Below are 26,809 nucleotides of genomic sequence, written 5' to 3'. Positions count from 1 at the left end.
CAAATAAACACAATTAATTTAATATCTCTCTTTGGAATGTTTCAGGGGCCCTCTGAAGCACCCCAAAGTTAGCTAGAGGTCAAAGGAACTTCAAAAGAATTCGAGTTAGGAAGTTTTGTCAAAAAAATCAATTAAAAGAGTTTAGAACATTTGTTCAGATTTAGTCAATGTTGATGGGTGTATCATTTAGCTTGTTGATACATCACAATGGGCATAAATACTGAGGCTCAAGGTCTAGTGAAAATCGACTCTGCCATTTTGGACCTATTTGGCTCTAACCAGTTTTCCTATGGCTGTGTCTTTTCTAACAAAATCCATTTATCTAACTAATTGTAATGCAATTTTAGAAAATCCTGATTATGCATAACTCATTAATTTTTCATATATTTTTTCTACTGAAAACACACTTCCTACTTTCCTTTAGCAACCAAGAACTAACTTTTATATTATCATTTTATAGATTGGTGACCATAAATACCAGTGATAATTTCTAAAACCCTTACTTTCTTAGAACCTTTTAGGATGGCACCAAACATTATTTATTTATGGTCCCAAATCTCTTTGGTTTCTCTGTAAAAGGAAATTAGTGTTTAGTAGTAAATGTTTCAAAATCTTATTTTATTTGGAACTGACCTAACTATTCAATGGACTTCCAACACTTAGTTTAGCACAACCCTTAGAAATTCAAGTTACCCCAATCTGGAGAGACTATTTTAGGCAGATATTCCTAAAGCATAATTATTCTTAATAGAGCTTATCTAAAAGCTCATATCTCATTTATTTATTTAATTTTAGAAGTTTCTTCACTCGAGGTAATTTCCTTGTTAACATACCTGTAGCAGATATGATAATATTTAACTTATATTAAAACTAGGTACAATGAAAATATTCTGCTTAATGTTAATTACTCTAAGACATGTCTGTATTAGATAGGTCAACAAACAAACATTAATATCAGGTATTTAATACTGAATATTTATCAGTTCACATGAACCTGAAATTTATTGTTTAATTTATAATTATTTGATTTGTAAGTGCTTACTTTTCTTTAAGCCAATTAAATATATCTCATTTACAAATTAACCTCAAAAATATTATCCAGAGACAAAGACATACCAAGATGTATTTAGACAGACACAATGCAAGATCTAGCTTCATTTTCTAAGTTCAGTTATGAATTAGATATTACTATATAAAATTTACCAGTTTATATATTTAAAAAAAAAACAGTTGGAATAAACAAAAACTTTAAAGGATTTTTCCCATTTTTTCCTCAGTCTCAGGAGTTAGGGATGGTCTAGATAAGTGTTCCTGAGGACAGAGCCAGACCCCTGGTCTCAAGGAACAGGGAAAGAAAATCAAGTTCTAACAAAATGGTGGCAGATCCAAACCAAATGGTGGCCAGACAAAGCAAAACGGCCATCAAAAATCACAACACAGAACACAGTTAAAACACACACATATAAACCTGGCAGTCCTCATCAGACACTCTCTTAAATACAAGAATACAGTCTCTCAGAAAACCTCCTATAGAGACACAGAACTTCAGATCCAAGTACTAACAGAGTAAAGGAAAATATCTCAGGTCTTCAAAGATTTCAAAGGGAGGAGAAGAAGCCAGGTTGAAAGAAGAAGGGGGAGAAGGCAGGAGGGGGGGCAAAAGGAGCAGCCTTACAGACATCTCCTGCCACCTGCAGATATCCAGTCATTACGGGACTTTACTCTGGGCCTCCAGAGAAGGGAGGACTGGAACTCAGCCCTACCAGATATCAGACCAGAACAGAACCAGAAGTTGAGCTCTCTGCCAAGAGGAGGTGATCAGTCTCCAATGCTCAGTTCATGCTGGCGCTTCAACCAGATTCCTGTGTCCAGGACTGGGGGACTAGAAAAACGGGGAAGGATAGGAGGGGTTAAGGAGAGGAAAGAGAGAGGGAAGGGGAGAAAGGTCAATAAAGTCTCTTGTTCCTTACTGGTCAGGGCACTCTGGCCAGTTGTCCACATCAGGAGGAGACAGGGACAAAAGGGTCCCAGTTGAGACCACCACTGGGTCTGGTCCATTGGCAGGCAAGCTGGACCCTGAGTACCCCGAGTGGTCATGTTGCAATGTAGAAGAGTTCCTGCCAGAGTCACCATTTGCTGCAGGAAGAGGGACCCCTTCCAGGGCCCGAAACTGGACTCTTGTCTAACACTCAGAAATTAATTGTCTGAGGAGGCACATATGCTGACAAAGCAAGGGATATTATTGGGAAAGGGCACCCGGCTGGAGAGCAGCAGGTAAGGGAAACCAGGAGAACAGCTCTGCCACATGGCTTGCAGTCTCTGGTTTTATGGTGATGGGATTAGTTTCTCATCTGTCCATGGTCTTTTGTTGATTTCTCTTGAAATGCAACAGCCTCCTATAAAGGGAGCCCAAGCAGTCTATCCCTTAGTCTATGGAATTCTTCATGGCCAGAATACCAAAGTGGGTAGCCTTTCCCATCTCCAGGGGATCTTCCCAACCCAGGGATCAAACCCAGGTCTCCTGCATTGCAGGTGGATTCTTTACCAGCTGAGCCACAAAGGCACAGAGCAGGCTAAAAATAGTGAATATAAGGGTTATACTATTTATTAAAGAATGTTGTTGCAAATACTCCTCACCATAATGCTACAGTATCATCTTTATGAAAGTCTGCTGGGAATAATTTTCTATATGTCTCATTATCAGAAATAACTCTGCTTATCTCATGTTTCTCCTTATCGAATAGTCACTGTAAGCTAGTCCCTCTTTGCTTTGTTTTAGAGGAAACTGAAAGCTAAATGTATGTCTAACACAATATACAGAGTTCAATGGCATCTTTACAAGTCTTTTCTTTTTAAGAAATATCTAATTTCATAATTTTCTATAATTTATCAGTTTTGTTGTGCTCTATGTATCATATAGAAATAAAAGCAAAAAATAAAATTTAAAAAAGATAATTTCATCAAAATGCAAACCTTCTGTTCTTCAAATAACCATTTAGTAAATGAAAAGGCAAGTCACAGACTGAAAAAAAAATTTACAATACACATATCTGGCAAAGAATTTGCATGCAGAATATGTAAAGACTTATACAAATTTATGTTAAAGACAAGCATTAAGAAAATGTAATTGAATAAATACTTCACAAAAGATATAGGAAGGAAAAAATAACATAAAATAATATACACTTTTATTGGGCATCAGTGAAATACAAAGCATAATTCTTAAGAGATAGTATATCAAACCTACAAGAATGATTTTTAAAGAAATTGACAGTACTAAAAGTTAGAATGTGAAGCAACTGAAATTCTTATCCATTGTCTTTGTACAGTTCTTGAATCTCCTTAATATTTGCTAGATTGAATGCTGCCTGATTTCATGTATTATTGAGTAAAGTCCATAAGATATTTAAAATTAACATTCAGAAGCACAAATGAATTATCAAAATATGGTATTAAAAAAAAAAAAAGTTTGACACCAAAAGTTGCTGTCATACAATTGCAAAGTTTTAGAATAGACAAATTCATGATGATAGAAATCAAATCAGTGACTACTTCTGGACAGTCTGGGAACAGACTGAGTAAAAGGGAATAAATAAAGCTTCTCTGATTATGTAAATACTGTAAATCATGACTTGAGGTGATGGTTAGAGAGGTATATACATTACTATAATCTTAGGAAAATCTTTACTTAAGATATGGCACCTTTGATCACAAGTAAATTCAATAAAAGTATTAGAAGTACTTTTTAATAGAAAAACATGAGCAGAACCTCAAATAAATCTGTATAGAGCTAAGTTTCTCAACTGTGTGCCCACACACTTAGCCTCTGGACTAATCTATCAGTTCAGTCGCTCAGTCGGGTCTGACACTTTGAGATCCCAAGACTGTAAAACATCAGGTTTCCCTGGCCATCACCAACTCAACCCAGGCTCATGTCCATTGAGGCAGTGATGACATCCAACCATCTCATCCTCTGTTGTCCCCTTCTTCTCCCACCTTCGATCTTTCCTAGCATCAGGGTCTTTTCCAGTGAGTCACCTCTGCACATCAGGTGGCCGAAGTATTGTAGTTTCAGCTTCAACATCAGTCCTTCCAATAAGCACCTAAGACTGATCTCCTTAAGATGGACTAGTTGGATCTCCTTGCTGTTCAAGGGACTCTCAAGAGTCTTCTCCAACACCACAGTTCAAAAGCATCAATTTCTTGGTGCTCAGCTTTCTTTATAGTCCAACTCTCACATGCATACATGACTACTGGGAGAAACACAGCCTTAACAAGATGGACCTTTTTTGACAAGGTCAACTGCTTTATCTCTGCTTTTTAATATGCTGTCTAAGTTCATCATAACTTTCCTGCCAAGGAGTAGGCTTCTTTTAATTTCATGGCTGCAATCACCATCTGCAGTAATTTTGGAGCTAAAAAAAAATTAAGTCAGCCACTGTTTCCCCATCTATTTGCCATGAAGTGATGGGGCTGGATGTCATGATCTTAGTTTTCTGAAAGTTGAGCTTTAAGTCAACTTTTTCACTCTCCCCTTTCACTTTCATCAAGAGGCTCTTTAGTTCTTCTTCACCTTCTGCCATAAGAGTGCTGTCATCTGCATACCTGAGGGTATTGATATTTCTCCCGGCAATCTTGATTCCAGCTTGTACTTCCTCCCACCCAGCTTATCTCATGATATACTCTGCATATAAGTTAAATAAGCAGGGTGACAACATAGAGCCTTGACGTACTCCTTTTCCTATTTGGAAACGGTCTGTTTTTCCATGTCCAGTTCTAACTGTTGCTTCCTGACCTGCATGCAGGTTTCTCAAGAGGCAGGTTAGGTGGTCTGGTATTCACATATCTTTCAGAATTTTCCACAGTTTGTTGTGATCCAAAGAGTCAGAGGTTTTGGTACAGTCAATAAAGCAGAAGTAGATGATTTCTGGAATTCTTTTGCTTCATTGATGATCCAGCAGATGTTGGCAATTTGATCTCTGGTTTCCCTGCCTTTTCTAAAATCAGCTTGAACTTCTGGAAGTTCACGGTTCATGTAGTGTTGAAGTCTGGCTTGGAGAATTTTGAGCATTACTTTATTAGTGTTTGAGATAAGTGCGATTGTGTGGTAGTTTCATCATTCTTTGGCTTTGCCTTTCTTCAGGGTTGGAATGAAAGCTGACCTTTTTCAATCCCATGGCCACTGCCGAGTTTTCCAAATTAGCTGGTATACTGACTGCAATACTTTCACAGCATCATATATTTGGTGTTGAAATAGTTCAACTGGAATTCCATAACCTCCACTAGCTTTGTTCATAGTGATGCTTTCTAAGGTCCACTTGACTTCACATTCCAGGATGTCTGGCTCTAGGTGAGTGATCACATCATCATGATTATCTGGGTCATGAAGATCTGTTTTTGTACAGTTTTTCTCTATATTCTTGCCACCTCTTCTTAATATCTTCTGCTTCTGTTAGGTCCATATCTTTTCTGTCCTTTATTGAGCCTATCATTGTATAAAGTACTCCCTTGGTATCTCTAATTTTCTTGAAGAGATCTCTAGTCTTTCCCATTCTATTGTTTACCTCTATTTCCTTGAACTAATCACTGAGGAAGACTTTCTTATCTCTTCTTGTTATTCTTGGAACTCTGCATTGAAATGGTTGTATCTTTCATTTTCTCCTTTGCTTTTCACTACTCTTCTTTTATCAGATATTTGCATTTCTTTTTCCTGGGGATGTTCTTTATTCCTGTTTCCTGTACAATGTCATGAACCTCTGTCCATCATTCATCAGGCACTCTGTATATCAGATATACTTCCTTAAATCTATTTCTCACTTCCAGTGTATAATTGTAAGGAATTTGATTTAGGTAATACGTGAATGGTCTATTGATTTTCCCCTACTTTCTTCAGTTTAAGTCTTAATTTGGCAATAAGGAGTTCATGATCTGAGCCACAGTCAGCTCCTGTTTTTTTTTTTTTTTTTTTTTTTTTTTTTTGCCGACTTCATAGAGTTTATCCATCTTTGGCTGCAAATAATATAATCTGTCTGATTTCAGTGTTGACCATCTGGTGATGTCCATGTGTAGAGTCTTCTCTTTTGTTGTTGGAAGAGGATGTTTGCTATGACCAATGTGTTCTTCTGGCAAAACTCTATTAGTCTTTGCACTATTTCATTCTGTACTCCAAAGCCAAATTTGCCTTGTAGTTCTTGACTTCCTACTTTTGTATTCCAGTCCCCTATAATGAAAATAACATCTTTTTTGGGTTTTAGTTCTAGAAGGTCTTGTAGCTCTTCATAGATCCATTCAACCTCAGCTTCTTCAGCATTACTGGTCATGCCATAGACTTAAATTACCATGATATTGAGTGATTTGCCTGGAAATGAACAGAGATCATTCTGTCATTTTTGAGATTGCATGTAATTACTGCATTTTAGACTTTTTTTTTTTTTTTTTTTTTTTACTATGATGGCTACTCCATTTCTTCTAAGAAGTTATTGCTCACAATAGTAGATATAGTGGTCATCTGAGTTAAATTCACCCACTCCAGTCCTTTAGTTCCCTGATTCCTAAAATGTCAGTATTCACTCTTGCCATCTCCTGTTTGACTACTTCCAATTTGCCTTGATCTAACCTTCCAGGTTCCTATGCAATATTGCTCTTTACAGCATCAGACCTTGCTTCTATCACCAGTCACATCCACAACTGGGTGTTGTTTTGCTTTGGCTCCTTCTCTTCATTCTTTCTGGAGTTATTTCTCCACTGATCTCCAATAGCATATTGGGCACCTACCATCCTGGGGAGTTCTTCTTTCAGTGTCCTTTCTTTTTACTTTTTCATAATAATGTATACACTAAGAAATGTACGATGGTGATTTTATGAGCCACTACCCATAATTGGAGGTAAATTTCTTTAATTTATTAAAAAAAAAAAAACATTTACTGATTTCCCATTCTGAGAAAAGCACTAGAAGATAGTGGTGAAACAGAAACAAACGTTTTCCTGTCATCAAGTAATTATCTAATAGGGTTTTAAAGACTCCAGAAAGAAACTATTTCAAGGGCAATTTAAAAATATTAAAATGTTTTCTAGGACGGTTAACAAAGTCATAATCATTATAGCAAAGTCTAGTATAGTACCTGAGATACGGAGCAGGAGGAACCTGTAAAAGCATGTGTCATTAGAATGAAAATAAGGTACCAACTTCAAGAAAAACCTGAAAACTAAGTTTCTTACTCTTATTTTAGTCTTTCAGTACAGCGATCCATCTAAGAATTGTTTGCTGTGTCATTTTAAAAGAGCTGTAGGTTGGAGGTAACCACTAAATACTCTTGGGACTTTCTTTTGTCATAACTAGTAAAGTAGGTGCTGGGAAAGATGGGTACAACTTTCTAGGTAACTTGTAGGTAAACTTTGTAGATAAATGAGTGTTTAAATGTTTTCTCATAGTGAACTTTGAACTTTATTTTCTTTCTAAAGAGTAAATAAAAATACACAATGATAATAACACTGCCTACAAAAAAGTGTAGTGATTAAGAGGCTTAGAAACCTAGTTCTGATACTTCCTAGCTATTATGGTCATTAAATTTCTTCTTTGCTTTAGCTTCTCACCTGAGAAAGGGAATAATCAGGAGTACCTATGCCATGGAGTGTTTCTGGTGACAACTTAATATACATTGTTTTCAGACTAGACTACAAAGCTAAAGTCAACAAGACAATATGGTACTAGCACAAAAACAGAAATATAGACCAATAGAACGTGATAGAAAACCCAGAGATAAGCCCATGAACCTATAGGCACTTTATCTTTGTCAAATGAGTCAAAAATACACCATGGAGAAAGCATAGTCTCTTCTATAAGTGATGCTGGCAAAAGCTAGACCCCTAAGTATAAAACAATGACATTAGAATCCTTCCTAATGCCATTCACAAAGATAAACTCAAAATGGATTAAAGACCTAAATGTTAGACCAGAAACTCTAAAACTCTTAGAGGAAAACATAGGCAGAACTCATTGTGACAAAGATCACAGCAAGATCCACACAACTCAGGCAACTCAACATCAGAAAAAACAAACAACCCAATCAAAAAACGGACAGAAGATCTAAACAGACATTTCTCCAAAAAAGACATGCATATGGCTAATAAACACATGAATAGATGTTCAATATCATTTATAATCAGAGAAATTTAAATTCAAACTACAGTGAGGTATCACTTCACACAAGTCACAATGGCCATCATCATAAAGTCTACAAAAAACAAACAAACAAACAAAAAAACGCTAAGGAGGGTGTGGAGAACAGTAAGGAGACTTCTTTAAAAAGTAGGAATAAAACTACCGTATGACTCAGAAATCCCATTACTGGGCATATACCTAGAGAAAACCCTTTACAAAAGCCAGGACATGAAGCAACCTAGATGTCCATTGACAGATTAATGGATAAAGAAGTTATGGTACATATTTACAATGGAATATAACTCAGCCCTTGAGAATGAATTTGAGTCAGTTCTACTGAGGTGGATAAACCTAGAGCCTGCTTTACAGAGTGAAGTAAATCAGAAAGCAGAAAACAAATATTGAATATTAATACATATATATGGAATGTTGAAAAATAGCATTAATAGACCTACTTGCAGGGCAGCAACAGACACGCAAACATACAAAACAGATTTGTGGACACAGCAAGGGAAGGAGAAGGTGGGACAAATTGCAAGAGCAGCACTGAAGCATATGTATTACCATATGTAAAATACATAGCCAGTGGGAATTTTCTGTATGATGCAGGGAGTTCAACCCAGTGCTCTCTGACATTCTCCAGAGGTGGGATGGAGTGACTGGGTGGAAGGGAGGCTAACGGGGTAGAGGACACATGCATGCATACTTCTGGCTGAATCATGTTGATGTATGGCAAAACCAACACAAAATTGTAAAGCAATTAGCTTGCAATTAAAAAAAAAATAAAATTTTAAAAAGACAGCCAACTGAAAATATACATTGTTATAATAATGTTCATTATTTTAAATTTCATTTTAATTAATAATGATTATTATTATTTTACACTCAGCACTGCCTATGATGTCTGGAACAACTAACATGTGTTCATTAAGTAAGCAAAATTATGCATTAAAATAAGAAACTGAAATTGTCATGTGACCTGACTTTTAATTTTTATTTATTTATTTATTTTTTCAAAGTTGAGTTTTCTTCTATTTCTCAGATTATAAACATTGATAGGATGGTGATGTCTTTTACTTATTTATTTTTTATTTTATTTAATTATAAAAAGTAACAACATCATGGCATTTAAAAAAAAATAAGTTTATTCATTGTAACTGGAGACTAATTACTTTACAATATTGTAGTGGTTTTGTCATGCATTGATATGAATCAGCCATGGGTAAACATGTGTTCCCCATCCTGAACCCCCCTCCCATCTCCCTCCGCATCCCACCCCTCTGGGTCATCCCAATGCACCAGCACTGAGTACCCTGTTCCAGGCATCAAACCTGGACTGGCGATCCATTTCACATATGATAATATACGGGTTTCAATGCCATTCTCCCAAATCACCCAAATCTGGCCCTCTCCCACAGAGTTCAAAAGACATATGCATCTGTGTCTCTTTTGCTGTCTCACATAAAGGGTTATCATTACTATCTTTCTAAATTCCATATATATGCATTAGTATACTGTATTGACGTTTTTCTTTCTGGCTTACTTCACTTTGTATAATAGGCTCCAGTTTCATCCATCTCATTAGAACTGATTCAAATGTATTATTTTTAATGGATGAATAATATTCCATTGTGTACCATAGCTTTCTTATCCATTCGTCTGCTGATGGGCACCTAGGTTGCTTCCATGTCCTGGCTATTATAAACAGTGCTGCAATAAACATTGGGGTACATGTATCTCTTTCAGTTCTGGTTTCCTTGGTGTGTGTGCCCAGGAGTGGTATTGCTGGGTCATATGACAGTTCTATTTCCTTTTTTTTTTTTTTTTTAAGGAAACTCCACACTGTTCTCCACAGTGGCTGTACTAGTTTGCATTCCCACCAACAGTGTAAGAGGGTTCCCTTTTCTCCACACCCTCTCCAGCATTTATTGTTTACAAACAAAAAGTCTACAGACTTTTGGATAGCAGCCATTCTGACTGGTGTGAAATGGTACCTCATTGTGGTTTGATTTGCATTTCTCTGATAATGAGTGATGTTGAGTATCTTTTCATGTGTTTGTTAGCCATCTGTATCTCTTCTTTGGAGAAATGTCTGTTTTGTTCTCTGGCCCACTTTTTGATTGGGTCTTTTATTTTTCTGGAATTGAGCTGCAGGAATTGCTTGTATATTTTTAAGATTAATTCTTTATCAGTTGCTTCATTTGTTATTATTTTCTCCCATTCTGAAGGCTGTCTTTCCACCTTGCTTACAGTTTCCTTCATTGTGCAAAAGCTTTTAAGTTTAAATAGGTGCCATTTGTTTATTTTTACTTTTATTTCCGTTACTCTAGGAGGTGGGTCATAGAGACTCCTGCTGTGATTTATGTCAGAAAGTGTTTGCCTATGTTTTCCCCGAGGAGTTTTATAGCTTATGTTCTTACATTTAGATCTTGAATCCATTTTGAGTTTATTTTTGTGTATGGTGTTAGAAAGTTTTGTAGTTTCATTCTTTTACAAGTGGTTGACCAGTTTTCCCAACACTACTTGTTAAAGAGATTGTATTTTCTCCATTGTATATTCTTGACTCTTTTCTCAAAGATACGGTGTCCATAAGTGCGTGGATTTATCTCTGGGCTTCCTATTTTGTTCCATTGATCTATATTTCTGCCGTTGTGCCAGTACCATACTGTCTTGATGACTGTAGCTTTGTAGTAGAGCCTGAAGTCAGGCAGGTTGATTCCTCCAGCTCCATTCTTCTTTCTCAAGATTGCTTTGGCAATTAGAGGTTTTTTGTATCTCCATACAAATTGTGAAATTATTTATTCTAATTCTGTGAAAAGTACCGTTGGTTGCTTGATAGGGATTGCATTGAATCTATAGATTGTTTTGGGTAGTATATTCATTTTCACTCTATTGATTTTTTCCAATCCATGAACATGGCATATTTCTCCATCTATTTGTATCCTCTTTGATTTCTTTCATCGGTACTTTGTACTTTTCTATATATAGGTCTTTTGTTTCTTTAGGTAGATATATTCATAAGTATTTTACTCTTTTTGTTGCAATGGTGAATGGAATTATTTCCTTAAATTCTGTTCCTGTTTTTTCATTGTTAGTGTATAGGAATGCAAGGGATTTATGTGTGTTAATTTTATATGTTGCAACTTTACAATATTTATTGATTAGCTCTATTAATATTCTGGTGGAGTCTTTAGGGTTTTCTTTGTAGAGGATCATGTCACCTGTAAACAGTGAGAGTTTTATTTCTTTTTTTCCTAATCTGGATTCCCTCTATTTCTTTTTTGGCTCTGATTTCTGTAGCCAAAACTTGCAAAACTATATTGAATAGTAGAGGTGACAGTGGGCACCCTTGTCTTGTTCCTGACTTTAGGGGAAATGCTTTCAATTTTTCACCATTGAGGATAATGTTTGCTCTGGGTTTGTCAAATATAGCTTTTATTATGTTGAGGTATGTTCCCTCTATTCCTGCTTTCTGGAGGGTTTTTATTATAAACGGATGTTGAATTTTGTCAAACGTTTTCTCTGCATGTGTTGAGATAATCATATGGCTTTTATCTCTCAATTTGTTAATGTGGTGTATTACATTGATTGATTTGCAGATATTGAAGAATCCTTGCATGCCTGGAATAAAGCCCACTTGGTCATGATGTATGATCTTTATGATATGTTGTTTGATTCTATTTGCTAGAATTTTGTTAAGGATTTTTGCATTTTTGTTCATCAGTGATATTAGCCTGTAGTTTTCTTTTTTGTGGCAGTTTTGTCTGGTTTTGGTATTAGGGTGATGGTGGCCTCATAAAATGAGTTTGGAAGTTTACCTTCCCCTGCAATTTTCTCGAAGAGTTTGCATAGGATAGGCATTGGCTCTTCTCTAAATTTTTGGTAGAATTCAGCTGTGAAGCCATCTGGTCCTGGGTTTTTGCTTGCTGGAAGATTTTTGATTACAGCTTGAAGTTTGGTGTTTGTGATGGATCTGTTAAGATTTTCTATTTCTTCCTAGATCAGTTTTGGAAATTTGTACTTTTCTAAGAATTTGTCCATTTCTTCCAAGTTGTCCATTTTATTGGCAAATAGTTGCTGAGAGTAGTCTCTTATGATCCTTTGTATTTCTGTGTTGTCTGTTGTGATTTCTCCTTTTTCATTTCTAATTTTGTTGATTTGATTCTTCTCCCTTTATTTCTTGATGAGTCTAGCTAATGGTTTGTCAATTTTTTTTATCTTCTCAAAGAACCACTCTTAGTTTTGCTGGGTTCTTTTGCTATAGTCTCTTGTTTCTTTTCATTTATTTCTGCCCTAATTTTTAAGATTCTTTTCCTTCTATTAACCCTGGGGTTCTTCATTTCTTCCTTCTCTAGTTGCTTTAGGTGTAGAGTTAGGTTATTTATTTGACTTTTTTTCTTGTTTCTTGAGGTAAGCCTGTATTGCTATGAACCTTCTCCTTAGCACTGCTTTTACAGTGTCCCATAGTTTTTGGGTTGTTGTGTTTTAATTTTCATTCATTTCTGTGAATATTTTGATTCCTTTTTTATAATTTCTTCTGTGATTTGTTGATTATTCAACAGCATATTGTTCAGCCTCCATATGTTGGAAATTTTAATAATTTTTCTCTTGTAATTGAGAACTAATCTTACTGCATTGTGGTTAGAAAAGATGCTTGGAATGATTTCAATTTTTTTTTTTTAATTTACCAAGGCTAGATTTATGGCCCCAGATGTGATCTATCATGGAGAAGGTTCCATGTGCACTTGAGAAAAAGGTGAAATTCATTGTTTTGCAGTGAAATGTCCTATAGATATCAATTAGGTCTAACTGGTCTTTTGTATCATTTAAAGTTTGTGTTTCCTTGTTAATTTTCTGTTTAGTTGATCTATCCATAGGTGTGAATTGGGTATAAAGTCTCCCACTATTATTGTGTTATTGTTAATTTCCCTTTTCATACTTGTTAGCATTTGCCTTACATATTGTGGTGCGCCTATGTTGGGTGCATATATATTTATAATTGTTATATCTTCTTCTGGTTTGATCCTTTGATTATTATGTAGTGTTCTTCTTTGTTTTTTTTCACAACCTTTATTTTATTTTATTTTATTTTTTTCATTTATTTTTATTAGCTGGAGGCCAGCTACTCCACAACATTGCAGTGGGTTTTGTCATACGTTGACATGAATCAGCCATGGATTTACATGTACTCCCCATCCCAATCCCCCCTCCCACCTCCCTCTCTACCCGCTCCCTCTCAGTCTTCCCAGTGCACCAGTCCTGACTTGTCTCATGCATCCAACCTGGGCTGGTGATCTGTTTCACCATAGATAATATACATGTTTTGATGCTGTTCTCTCGAAACATCTCACCCTCGCCTTCTCCCACAGAGTCCAAAAGTCTGTTCTGTACATCTGTGTCTCTTTTTCTCTTTGCATATAGGGTTATCATTACCATCTTTCTAAATCCCATATATATGTGTTAGTATGCTGTAATGTTCTTTATCTTTCTGGCTTACTTCACTCTGTATAATGGGCTCCAGTTTCATCCATCTCATTAGAACTGATTCAAATGAATTATTTTTAGTGGCTGAGTAATATTCCATGGTGTATATGTACCACAGCTTCCTTATCCATTCGTTTGCTGATGGGCATCTGGTTGCTTCCATGTCCTGGCTATAATAAACAGTGCTACGATGAACATTGGGGTGCACGTGTCTTTTTCAGATCTGGTTTCCTTGGTGTGTATGCCCTAGAAGTGGGATTGCTGGGTCATATGGCAGTTCTATTTCCAGTTTTCTACGAAATTTCCACACTATTCTCCATAGCGTCTGTAATAGTTTGCATTCCCACCAACAGTGTAAGAGGGTTCCCTTTTCTCCACACCCTCTCCAGCATTTATTGCTTGTAGACATTTGGATAGCAGCCATCCTGACTGGCGTGTAATGGTACCTCATTGTGGCTTTGATTTGCATTTCTCTGATAATGAGTGATGTTGAGCATCTTTTCATATGTTTGTTAGCCATCTGTATGTCTTCTTTGGAGAAATGTCTGTTTAGTTCTTTGGCCCACTGATGAAAGAAATCAAAGAGGACACAAACAGATGGAGAAACATACCGTGTTCATGGATTGGAAGAATCATTATTGTAAAAATGGCTATACTACCCAAAGCAATCTATAGATTCAATGCAATCCCTATTAAGCTACAAAAGGTATTTTTCACAGAACTAGAGCAAATAATTTCACAATTTGTATGGAGATACAAAAAACCTCGAATAGCAAACGCAATCTTGAGAAAGAAAAATGGAACTGGAGGAATCAACCTGCCTGACTTCAGACTATACTACAAAGCCAGTCATCAAGACAGTATGGTACTGGCACAAAGACAGAAATATAGATCAATGGAACAGAATAGAAAGTCCAGAGATAAATCCATGAACCTATGGACACCTTATCTTCGACAAAGGAGGCAAGGATAAACAATGGAAAAAAGACAACCTTTTTAACAAGTGGTGCTGGGAAAACTGGTCCACCACTTGTAAAAGAATGAAACTAGAACACTTTCTAACACCATACACAAAAATAAACTCAAAATGGATTCAAGATCTAAATGCAAGACCAGAAACTATAAAACTCCTAGAGGAGAACACAGGCAAAACACTCTGACATAAATCACAGCAGGATCCTCTATGACCCACCTCCCAGAATATTGGAAATAAAAGCAAAAATAAACAAATGGGTCCTAATGAAACTGAAAAGCTTTTGCACAACAAAGGAAACTATAAGCAAGGTGAAAAGACAGCCCTCAGATTGGGAGAAAATAATAAGAAATGAAGTAACAGACAAAGGATTAATCTCAAAAATATACAAGCAACTCCTGCAGCTCAATTCCAGAAAAATAAATGACCCAATCAAAAAATGGGACACAGCCTTTATTTTAAAGTCTATTTTATTTGATATGAGTATTGCTTCTCCTGCTTTCTTTTGGTCTCTATTTGCATGGAATATCTTTTTCCAGCCCTTCACTTTCAGTCTGTATGTGTCCCTTGTTTTGAGGTGGGTCTCTTGTAGACAACATATATAGGGGTCTTGCTTTTGTATCTATTCAGCCAGTCTTTGTCTTTTGGTTGGGGCGTTCAACCCATTTACAGTTAAGGTAATTATTGATAAGCATGATGCTCTTGTCATTTACTTTGCTGTTTTGGGTTCGAGTTTATAAACCTTCTCTGTGTTTCCTGTCTAGAGAAGATCCTTTAGCATTTGTTGAAGAGCTGGTTTGGTGGTGCTGAATTCTCTCAGCTTTTGCTTGTCTGTAAAGCTTTTGATCTCTCCTTCATATGTGAATGAGGTCCTTGCTGGGTGCAATAATCAGGTTGTAGGTTTTTCTCTTTCATCATTTTAAGTATGTCTTGCCATTCCCTCTTGGCCTGAAGATTTTCTATTGAAAGATCAGCTGTTATCCTTATGGGAATCCTCTTGTATATTATTTGTTGTTTTTCCCTTGCTGCTTTTAATAGTTGTTTTTTGTGTTTGATCTTTGTTAATTTGATTAATATGTGTCTTGGGGTGTTTTGCTTTGGGATTATCATGTTTGGGACTCTGGGTTTCTTGGACTTGGGTGACTATTTCCTTCCCCACTGTAGGGGATTGTTCATCTATTATCTCCTCAAGTATTTTCTCATGGTCTTTCTTTTTTCTTCTTCTTCTGGGTCTCCTATGACTCGAATATTAGGGCATTTAACATTGTCCCAGAGGTCCCTGAGGTTGTCCTCATTTCTTTTAATTCTTTTTTTTTTTTCTTTTTTCCTCTCTGCTTCATTTATTTCTACCATTCTATTGTCTACCTCACTTATCCTATCTTCTGCCTCCGTTAACTACTGTTTGTTCCCTCCAGAGTGTTTTTGATCTCATTTATTACATTATTCATTATACATTGAGTCTTTTTATTTCTTCTAGGTCCTTGTTAAACATTTCTTGCATCTTCCCAATCTTTGTATCCAGGCTATTTATCTGTAAATCCAGTTTGTTTTCAAGATTTTGGATCATTTTTACTATCATTATTCTGAATTCTTTTTCAGGTAGATTCCCTGTCTCTTCCTCCCTTGTTTGGTTTGGTGGGCATTTACCCTGTTCCTTTACCTGCTGAGTATTTCTCTTCCTCTTCATCTTGTTTAGATTGCTGTGTTTGTTGTGGCCTTTCTGTATTCTGGCAGTTTGTGGTTCCTCTTTATTGTGGAGGTTCCTCACTGTGGATGGGGTTGGACAGGTGGCTTGTCAAGGTTTCCTTGTTAGGGAAACTTGTGTCAGTGTTCTGGTGGGTGGAGCTGGATTTCTTCTCTCTGGAGTGAAATGAAGTGTCCAGTAGTGAGTTTTGAGTTATCTGTGGGTTTAGTGTGACTTTGAGCAGCCTGTATATTGAAGCTCAGGTCTATGTTCCTGTGTTGCTGGAGAATTTGCATGGTATGTCTTGCTCTGGGACTTGTTGGATCTTGGGTAGTGCTTGGTTTCAGTGTAGGTATGGAGGGTTTTGGATGAGCTTTTATTGATTAATGTTCTCTGGAAACAGGAGTTCTCTGGTGTTCTCAGGCTTTGAACTTAAGCCTCCTGCCTTTGGTTTTCAGCCTTATTCTTACAGTAGCCTCAATAATTGTCCATCTATACAGCACCAATGATAAAACATCTAGGTTAATGATGAAAAGTTTCTCCATGGTGAGGGACACCCGGAGAGGTTCACAGAATTACATGGAGAAGAGAAGAGGGAGGAGAGAGATAGAGGTAATCAGGAGGAGAAGAGGGGGAATCAAAAGGTGAGAAAGCAAGCTAGCCAGTAATCACTTCCCTATGTGTTCTCCACAATCTGGACCCCTCAGAGATGTTCACAGAGTTACACAGAGAAGAGAAGAGGGAGGAAGGAGACAGAGGTGACCAGGAGGAGAAAAGGGGGAATCAAAAGGAGAGAGACAGATCCAGCCAGTAATCAGTTCCCTAAATGCTCTCCACAGCCCAGAATACACAAAGAGATTCACAGAGTTGGGTAGAGAAGAGAAGGTGGAGGGAGGAGATAGAGGTGACTTGGTGGAGAAAAAGAAGAGTCAAAAAGGGGAGAGAGCAATCAAGCCAGTAATCACACTCCCAAGTAAAAATGGGTACAGAAGATTGAGTTCCTAAAGGTACAAAATCAATAACAAATACCAAAAAGCAAAGATTAAAAATCTAGTGTAGTGGTTAGACTTTCAAAAGTACAATATTAAACAAACAAACAAACAAAAAAGTCACAAAAATTATATGAAGTTTGCTTTAAAAATAGTTTTTTTTTTTTTGCAAGGTAACAGTAGATTGTAAAAATGAAAATTAAAGGAGTAATAGAGGACTTTTTTATTATTTAAAAAATGATAATAGTAAAAATATATCTAAGAATTTCTCTGGAGCTATTGTGGACAATGTGGGGTCATTTCAGTTTCCTTGATCCGGCTTATACTTCTCAAGATTTATAGTCCACTTCCAATGTAGTCAGTGCTAACTACAGGTTTTTAATCTTTTGCACCTGTCACTTCCAAAGCAGTTCCCTCTGTTTATTTTACCTTCATCTGTTTGTTGGCCTCTTCAGTGTTTAATTTCTGCTCTGACACAAGGGGACGAAGGTGGTCACTTATTTAGGCTCACTTGTTCAGTCGTGCTGTGGGGAGGGAGGATCACTGGAAACAAATATCACTGGCGTGTGTGGGGAGTGCTCGCAGTGTTTCAGCCACACTGGGTTTGTCCCAACTCTCGGCGTGCATGCTTTCATAGCCTATACTTCTCAGGCTCTAGGTTGCTCTGCCGGGAACTGTCTGAGGTGGGCCTTGGGTTGCGTGCACCTCCTAGGTCTAAGCCGGTCAGGTTCAGGTTCTCGAGTACTCTCTAAAGATGCAGACTCAGTTGGGCCTTCGTTTTGTGCCCTTCCCAGGTCCGAGCATCTCAGTTGACCAGGTACTTGGTGAGCACAGTCACCCCCAGGTGGGCAGTGCATCTTATAGCCTCCCCCATCTCAGCCGCTTGGTTTTCTGGGTGTACAACTGGGCACACCTTCTCAGGTGTGCCGTGTGTCTCTTCTGGGGAGCTGATCTCTGGCTGAAACCCTTCCAGCAGATGTCAACCGTCCAGAATCCCAAGAACTCTTGGTTAACAGTGGAGCCTGTTTGCAGTTTGGTAGAGGGTGCCTCTCTGGGGCCACGATTGCCCCTTTCCGGCTCTGGCTGCCCCCTGCCTACTTGTCTCCAGGGAGAGATGGGCTGGTCCACAGCTGGCTAGCTCTCCTCTGGTGTTTGCTCAGTCCTTTGTTCTGTGAGCGGGTCTGGCAGTGCCTCAGGTTAGGGTTTTTCTCAGGATAGTTCTCTCTCTCTCTCTCTCTTCTCTCTCTCTCTCTCTCTCTCTGGCTATCCTACAATTTGGGTTGCTATCTCACTTTAGTTCCCTCAGATTGCCCTCAGGGCATTTGGGCCTTGTCCTTACTCTATGCAATGCAGCCTGCACCCCCGTGTTCAGCCCCCACTTGCTGGTGGCAGCTGCGAATGCTGGGAGTTGCTGTTAGGCACAAAATCTGTGGGTTTTGATTATTTATTTATTTATTTTTCCTCCTGGTTATGTTGTCCTCTGAGATTCCAAGATTCCCCACAGAACCACTGGTGAGAGTGTTTCCTGGTGTTTGGAAACTTCTCTTTTAAGACTCCTTTCCCAGGATGGATCTCCAATCCTACCTCTTCTGTCTCTCTTTTTATCTTTCATATTTTGTCCTACTTCCTTTTGAAGACACCTTTCTGGGTGTCTGATGTCCTCTGCCAGCATTCAGAAGTTGTTTTGTGGAATTTGCTTAGCGTTCTAATGTTCTTTTGATGAATTTGTGGGGGAGAAAGTGGTCCCCCTGTCCTATTCCTCTGCCATCTTTGCGACCTGACTTTTTAAAACAAATCAACAACTTTCAAAATAATTTCTTTAGATATAAATAAGTGTTGTGCAAAAAAACATATAGAGTAACAGGATATAAAAACAAAGATATTTTTCATGGTAAGAACTGGGGGAAATTTCTCATGCACAATGATCTGAATTGACCAGGTCTGATAATAGAATAGAGAATCCACTTTTAGAGCCAAACCAGTAATCAGATCTAGAAAAAAAGAGATTTTAGCTTATTTAATGTGAGAAAATTGACAGAAAATAAAATAGAACATATGTAATAGTGTTGGAAAACAAAGCAGGACTTTCCAAAGGAAGGAAATATCAACTGAACTTGTAGTAAAATGACTCCTCATTTCTTCCCATAGATTTTAATTTAGAGCAAAATGACATAAGGAAGTCAACAGAATGCTGAAAAGAGTGTGAGAAGTAGTAATGGCAGGTGTGTAAAAACAGAACATTATTCAGTTTCATTTATTGAACTTGACTGTCTGCCAATCACCTATTTATATCTTTCCTGCTTGCCAGCTAATTCCTGCAAACCATGTGTATAATAAACACACACACACACACACACACACACACACACACACCCCCTTCAATATAACATAAAACCGACTCCCTTAAAGGGAGAGTTTATAGCATAGATTTGGAAACCACTCTGTGTATGGACAACAGGGCTGTGAGAAAAACATCAAGTTGTCTCCTTTTGGAAAAGCAGGTGTTCTGGAGGCTGTAAGAAGACTTTGTCCTGGCTATTAGGTTTGACAGCTGTGGTCTTGGAGAAATTTCCAAAATGTTTTCAGTGATATGAAATGTTATACACAATTAAGAAACTATGTGGTAGTGAAAGGGATCACAGAATTCCCTCAAAAGTTAAGATGAAATGCTATGTCAATAGCTTAAGGGCTGGAATAAAAGTTCCCAATATATTTAGTTTCACAGGCATTGTTTCCTCTTCCATAAAATAAGGCTCTTCATGTTATCTGAAAGAATTCCTTCGAGTTTTAAATATTATAATCTCTGGCTCAGTACTCTATCCATACATGTTTCACATATGTTATATATGGAACATAAACGGAATGATCTTTTTCCATTATTTTCCGCCAAACAAGTTGGGGAAGTTAGAAGTTTTTGTTAGAATTTATATCTTATTCAAATTGTATTTTTTGTTACTATTTTGCATAGAGACTGTAAGGGGAAGAATATTAAAGAAAGGGGGAAAGTGTAAAGGGAGGAAGTAGGGAAGACGATGAGCAAGAGAATGATTTCAGGCTAGCCAGGTAACACACAGCTGCCTAGTCTTTAGGTACAGCATGAAAACTTCTGCAGCTCTGGAAGTTTGAAAACTTTCGAATGATTACTTTGCATTTAACAAATGCAAAGATGACTCTTAATGATGCTTAATAGTTTTGTGTGGTTGAACGACGTGATTTATACGGTAGATACTTTTCCCATTCTTTCTCCCTCCCCTAATTCCAGTCCTTTTCAGAAGTTCCTTATTTTAGAAAATGGTAGTCACAATATAAAACAACAAAAAAAAAAATAGCCTGGTAGGCTCTAACCCTTAAATTCTAGATGTTTAAACATTTAGAGATGAGAGACTAAGCAAATATTTGGAAAGAACAAAAGGAAGAAAAGCAGGCCTTTGCAGAAACTTCTATTAAATATCTCCCACTGCTATTCAAATTAAAACAGGATTTCTTCAGTATTGGAAAAGAGGCAAAGAATGCAGAAGATATAATGAAAGTTTCATGGGCCTCAGAAAGAAGGTGCCTAGAGAGGTTTAGGGGACTTAAAAGCTACAAAAGTTTTACAGCCTGTTTGTGGACCCTGGGTTTTACCTACACAGGGAACAAGGTCCCAGCTACATCCAGCCTATATTTTAAGTAGGCTATTAGGCTAAAGACAGTATTTTAATTAGGTTTTACATGGGAACACAAAGGATTTCTAATTGGAATATGCATTGCTGTTGTTCAGTCACTAAGTCATGTCCACCTCTTTGTGATGCTATGAACTGTGGCACCTAAGACTTCTCTGTCCTTCACTCTCTCCCAGACTTTGCTCAAACTCAAGTTCATTGAGTCAGTGATGCGCTACAACTATCTCATCCTCTGTCTTTTCCTTGGCTTCTTGCTCTCAGTTTCTCAGCATGAGGTCCTTTCCAAAGAATCAGCTCTTCGCATCAGGTGGCCAAAGTATTGGAACTTCAGATTCAGCGTCAGTCCTTCCAATGAATATTCAGGGTTGATTCCTTTTAGGACTGACTGGTTTGATCTCCTTGCGGTCCAAAGGACTCTCAAGAATCTTCTCCAGCACCACAGCTTGAAAGCATCAATTCTTTGGTTCTCAGTTTTCACTATGGTCCATTTCTCACATCTGTACATGACTACTGGAAAAACCATAGCTTTGACTAAAAGGACTTTTGTTGACAAAGTGATGTCTTTGCTTTTTAATACAATGTCTAGGGTTTTCATAGCTTTTCTCCTAAGGAGCAAACATCTTTTAATTTCATGGCTGCAGTCACCATCTACAGTGATACTGGAGCCGAATAAAATAAAGTCTGTATTTCCAACTTTTCCCAATCTATTTGCCATGAACTGATGGGACCTGGGACTGGATGCCATGACCTTAGTTTTTGAGTGTTGAGATTTAAGCCAGCTTTTTCACTCTCCTCTTTCACCTTCATCAAAAGGCTCTTTAGTTTATCTGCATTTTCTACTATTCTGTTCAGTTCAGGTCAGTCACTCAGTCGTGTCCAACTTTTTGCAACCCCAAGAATCGCAGCATTCAAGGGCTCCCTGTCCATCACAAACTCCCAGAGATTACTCAAACTCATGTCCATCGAGTCAGTGATGCCATCCAGCCATCTCATCCTCAGTCATCCCCTTTTCCTCCTGCCCCCAATCCCTCCCAGCATCAGGGTATTTTCCAATGAGTCAGCTCTTCACATGAGGTGGCCAAAATATTGGAGTTTCAGCATCAGCATCAGTCCTTCCAATGAACACCCAGGGCTGACCTCTTTAGTATGGACTGGTTGGATCTCCTTGCAGTCCAAGGGACTCTCAAGAGTTTTCACCAACATCACAGTTCAAAAGCATCAGTTATGTGGCACTCAGCTTTCTTCACAGTCCAACTCTCCCTTCCATACATGACCACTGGAAAAACCATAGCTTTGACTAGACGGACCTTTGTTGGCAAAGTAAAGTCTCTGCTTTTTAATATGCTATCTGGAGTGGTCATAACTTTACTTCCAAGGAGTAAGTGTCTTTTAATTTCATGGCTGCAATCACCATCTGCAGTGATTTTGGAGCCTCCCCAAATAAAGTCAGCCACTGTTTCCACTGTTGCCCCATCTATTTCTCATGAAGTGATCAGACCAGATGCCATGGTCTTAGTTTTCTGAATGTTGAGCTTTAAGCCAACTTTTTCAATCTCCTCTTTCACTTTCATCAAGAGGCTTTTTAGTTCCCCTTCACTTTCTGCCATAAGGGTGGTGTCATCGCATATTTGAGTTTATTTATATTTCTCCTGGCAATCTTGATTCCAGCTTGTGCTTCTTCCAGCCCAGCGATTATCATGATGTACTTTGCATATAAGTTAAATAAGCAGGGTGACAATATACAGCCTTGACATAATCCTTTTCCTATTTGGAACCGTCTGTTGTTCCATGTCCAGTTCTAACTGTTTCTTCCTGATCTGCATATAAGTTTCTCATGTGGCAGGTCAGGTCATCTGGTATTCCCATCTCTTGAAGAATTTTCCACAGTTTATTGTGATCCACAGAGTTAAAGGCTTTGACATAGTCAATAAAGCAGAAATAGATGTTTTTCTGGAATTCTCTTACTTTTTCGATGATCCAGCAGATGTTGGCAATGGGTTTCTCAAGGAAAGAGTACTGAAGTGGTTTGCCAGTCCCTTCTCCAGTGGACCACATTCTGTCAGAGCTCTCTACCATGACCCGACCGTCTTTGGTGGCCCCACACGGCATGGCTTAGTTTCATTGAGTTAGATAAGGCTGTGTTCCTGTGATCAGATTGGCTAGTTTTCTGTGATTATGGTTTCAGTGTGTCTGCCCTCTGATGCCCTCTTGCAACACCTACCATCTTACTTGGGTTTTTCTTACCTTGGACGTGGGGTATCTCTTCACGGTTGCTCCAGCAAAGTGCAGCCGCTGCTCCTTACCTTGGACGAGGGGTATCTCCTCATGGCTGCCCCTCCTGACCTTGCACATTGAGTAGCTCCTCTTGGCCCTCCTGCACCCATGCTGCCGCTGCTCCTTGGAAGTGTGGTAGCTCCTCTCGGCCACTGCCCCTGATCTCGGGCTTCTAATTCCACCTCCCCCTCCCAACCTCTGTTAACCACAAATCTGATCCCTTTTTCTGAGAGTTTATTTTTAAAGCATAATTGACCTAAACACAAAATAATAATATGATATTGATATACACTTCAGATTAATCACCATGATAAGACTCATTACCATATTAAAACATGCAAAGATATTATGCAGTTATTAACTATATTCCCCACACTATATATTATATTTCATACCCATAAGTCATTTGTTTTGCACCTGGAAGTTTGTTAATCTCCTTCATCTATTTCTTTCTTTGCTCAATTCCCTCCTATCTGTCAACCACTTGTTTTTGCTCTATAACTTTATATTTTGTTATATTGGTTCATTTGTTTTAGTTTATAAGATTTCACATATGAGTGCAATCATTTCATACTGTATTTGTCTTTCACTTACTTCATTTAGAATAATACACTCTAGATTCATTCATGTTGTTTCAAGTAGAAAGATTCATCCCTTATTGGCTTGGGAATTTCTTTTTAAAGTGTCTGATTCTGTGCAGCTCCATGGACTGCAGTCCATGAGGCTCCTCTGTCCATGAGAAATCTCCAGGCAAGAACACTGGAGTAGGTTGCCATGCCCGACTCCACGGAATCTTTCCAACCCAGGGAACAAACTGAGGTCCCCTGCAATGCAGGTGGATTCTTTACCAGCTGAGATACCAGAAGGGAAGCCCCATATGTGTAAATAAATATATGCATATATATATATACATATGCATCTATATACATACATATGTCACATCTTCTTTAATAATTCATCTGTCAATGAACATTAAGGTATCTTCAATTTCTTGGCTATTGTAAATAGTGTGGTATGAAAGAACACTGGGGGTGTATGTATATTTTCAAATTATGGTTTTGTATGTACACTTTCAAATTATACTTTGTATGTATATTTTCAAATTACAGTTTTGTATATACAATTATTGTGCATGTATATTTTCAAATTGGGTTTGGATATATGCTCAGGAGTAGGATTACAGGATTATGTGGTAATTCTATTTTTAGATTCTTAAGGAAGCTCCACACTGTTCTCCAAAGTGGCTGTACTAATTTACATTCCCAAAAACAGTATTAGAGGGCTCCTCTTCTTACAATCTCCCTGTTATTATTTATAGACTATTGGATGATGATCATGATGACAAGCATGAGGTAAAATCTCGCTGTATTTTTTTGTTTTGAAGTTATCTAATAATTAGCAATGTTGAGCTTTTACATGAGCCTATTGGCCACCTACATGTCTTCACTGGAGAAATATCTATTTAGGTCTTCAGCCCATTTTTTTTTTTTATTGGAATGTTTGATTTGATGTTTGTATATTTTGGAGGTTAATCCTTGTTGGCTGCTTTGTATGCAAATGTTTTATTCCATTCTATAAGTTGTATTTGGGTTTTGCATATGTTTTCCTTTGTTATGCAAAAGCTATTTAAGATTAATGAGATATCCTTGTTCATTTTATTTTTATTTCCATTACTCTAGGAGACAGATCCAAAAACATATTGCTACAATTAATGTCAGAGGGTGTTCAGCCTATGTTTTTCTCTAGGAGTATTATGGTGTGGTCACTGAACTGGAGGCAGGCTTCCTGGAATGTGAAGTCAAGTGGGCCTTAGGAAGCATGACCACAAACAAAGCTAGTGGAAGTGACAGAATTCCAGCTGAGATACTCAGAATCCTAAATGATGATGCTGGTAAAGTGTTGTACTCAATATGCAGCACTTTTGGAAAATTCACAGAGGCCTCAAAACTAGAAAAAGTCAGTTTTCATTCCAATTCCAAAGAAAGGCAATGCCAAAGAATGTTCAAACTACCAATAATTGTGCTTACTTAACATGTTAGCAGTGTAATGCTCAATATCCTTTAAACTAGGCTTCAACAGTACATGAACTGAGAACTTCCAGATGTACACCCTGTGTTTAGAAAAGGCAGAAGAACCAGGGATCAAATTGCCAACATCCATTTGGTCACAGGAGAAGCAAGAGGATTCCAGGAAAACATCTATTCTGTTTCATAGACTAAGTGAACACCTTTGACTATGCAGTTCATAACAAACTATGGAAAACTCTTAAATAGATGGGAATAATATCAGGCCACTCCTGACAAAACTGTATGCAGGTCTAGGAACAACCATTAGAATCAGACATGGAACAATGGGCTGGTTCAAAATTGGGAAAGGAGTACATTGAAGCTGTACATATCATCATCTTGTTTATTTAGCTTATATACAGAATACATCATGCAAAATGCCAGGCTGGCTGAATCAAAGCTGGAATCAAGATTGCCAGGAGAAATATAAAAAACCTCAGATATGCTACTGATACCACTCTAATGGCAGAAAGTGAGGAGGAACTAAAGAGCCTCTTGATGAGGGTGAAATCAACTTTCAAAAAACTAAGATCCTGCATCCGGTTGCATCACCTCATGGCAAATAGATGGAGAAAAAGTGGATAAATCTTATTTTCCTCAGATCCAAAAATCACTGCGGATCGTGACTGTAGCCATGGAATTAAGACATCTTCTCCTTAGAAGAATTGCTTCGGCCATGTCCGACTCTATGTGACCCTGTGAACTGTAGCCCACCAGACTCCTCTGTCCGGTGGGATTCTTCAGGCAAGAATACTTGAGTGAGTTGCCATGCCCTTCTCCAGGGGATCTTCTGGACCAAGAGATTGAACCTGTGTCTCATATCTTCTGCAGTGGCATGCAATTTCTTTATGGCTAGTGCCACCTGGGAAATATGACAAATGTAGGTAGTGTTTTATTTATTTTTTCCATTTATTTTTTATTAGTTGGAGGCTAATTACTTTACAATATTGTAGTGGTTTTTGCCATATATTGACATGAATCAGCCATGGATTTACATGTGTTCCCCATCCCGATCTCCCCTCCCACCTCCCTCTCCATCCCATCCCTCTGGGTCTTCCCCGTGCACCAGCCCTGAGCACTTGTCTCATGCTTCCAACCTGGGCTGGTGATCTGTTTCACCCTTGATAGTATACTTGTTTCAATGCTATTCTCTCAGAACATCCCACCCTCGCCTTCTCCCACAGAGTCCAAAAGTCTGTTCTGTACATCTGTGTCTCTTTTTCTGTTTTGCATATAGGGTTATCATTGCCATCTTTTTAAATTCCATGTATATGCGTTAGTATATTGTATTGGTCTTTATCTTTCTGGCTTACTTCGCTCTGTATAATGGGCTCCAGTTTCATCCATCTCATTAGAACTGATTCAAATGAATTCTTTTTAATGGCTGAGTAATATTCCATAGTGTATATGTACCACAGCTTCCTTATACATTCATCTGCTGATGGGCATCTAGGTTGCTTCCATGTCCTGGCTATTATAAACAGTGTTGTGATGAACATTGGGGTACACGTGTCTC

This window comes from Cervus elaphus, chromosome 5 (genome assembly GCF_910594005.1).
Source record: "Cervus elaphus chromosome 5, mCerEla1.1, whole genome shotgun sequence".
Lineage (NCBI taxonomy): Eukaryota > Metazoa > Chordata > Mammalia > Artiodactyla > Cervidae > Cervus > Cervus elaphus.
Note: the sequence above shows the minus strand (reverse complement) of the source record.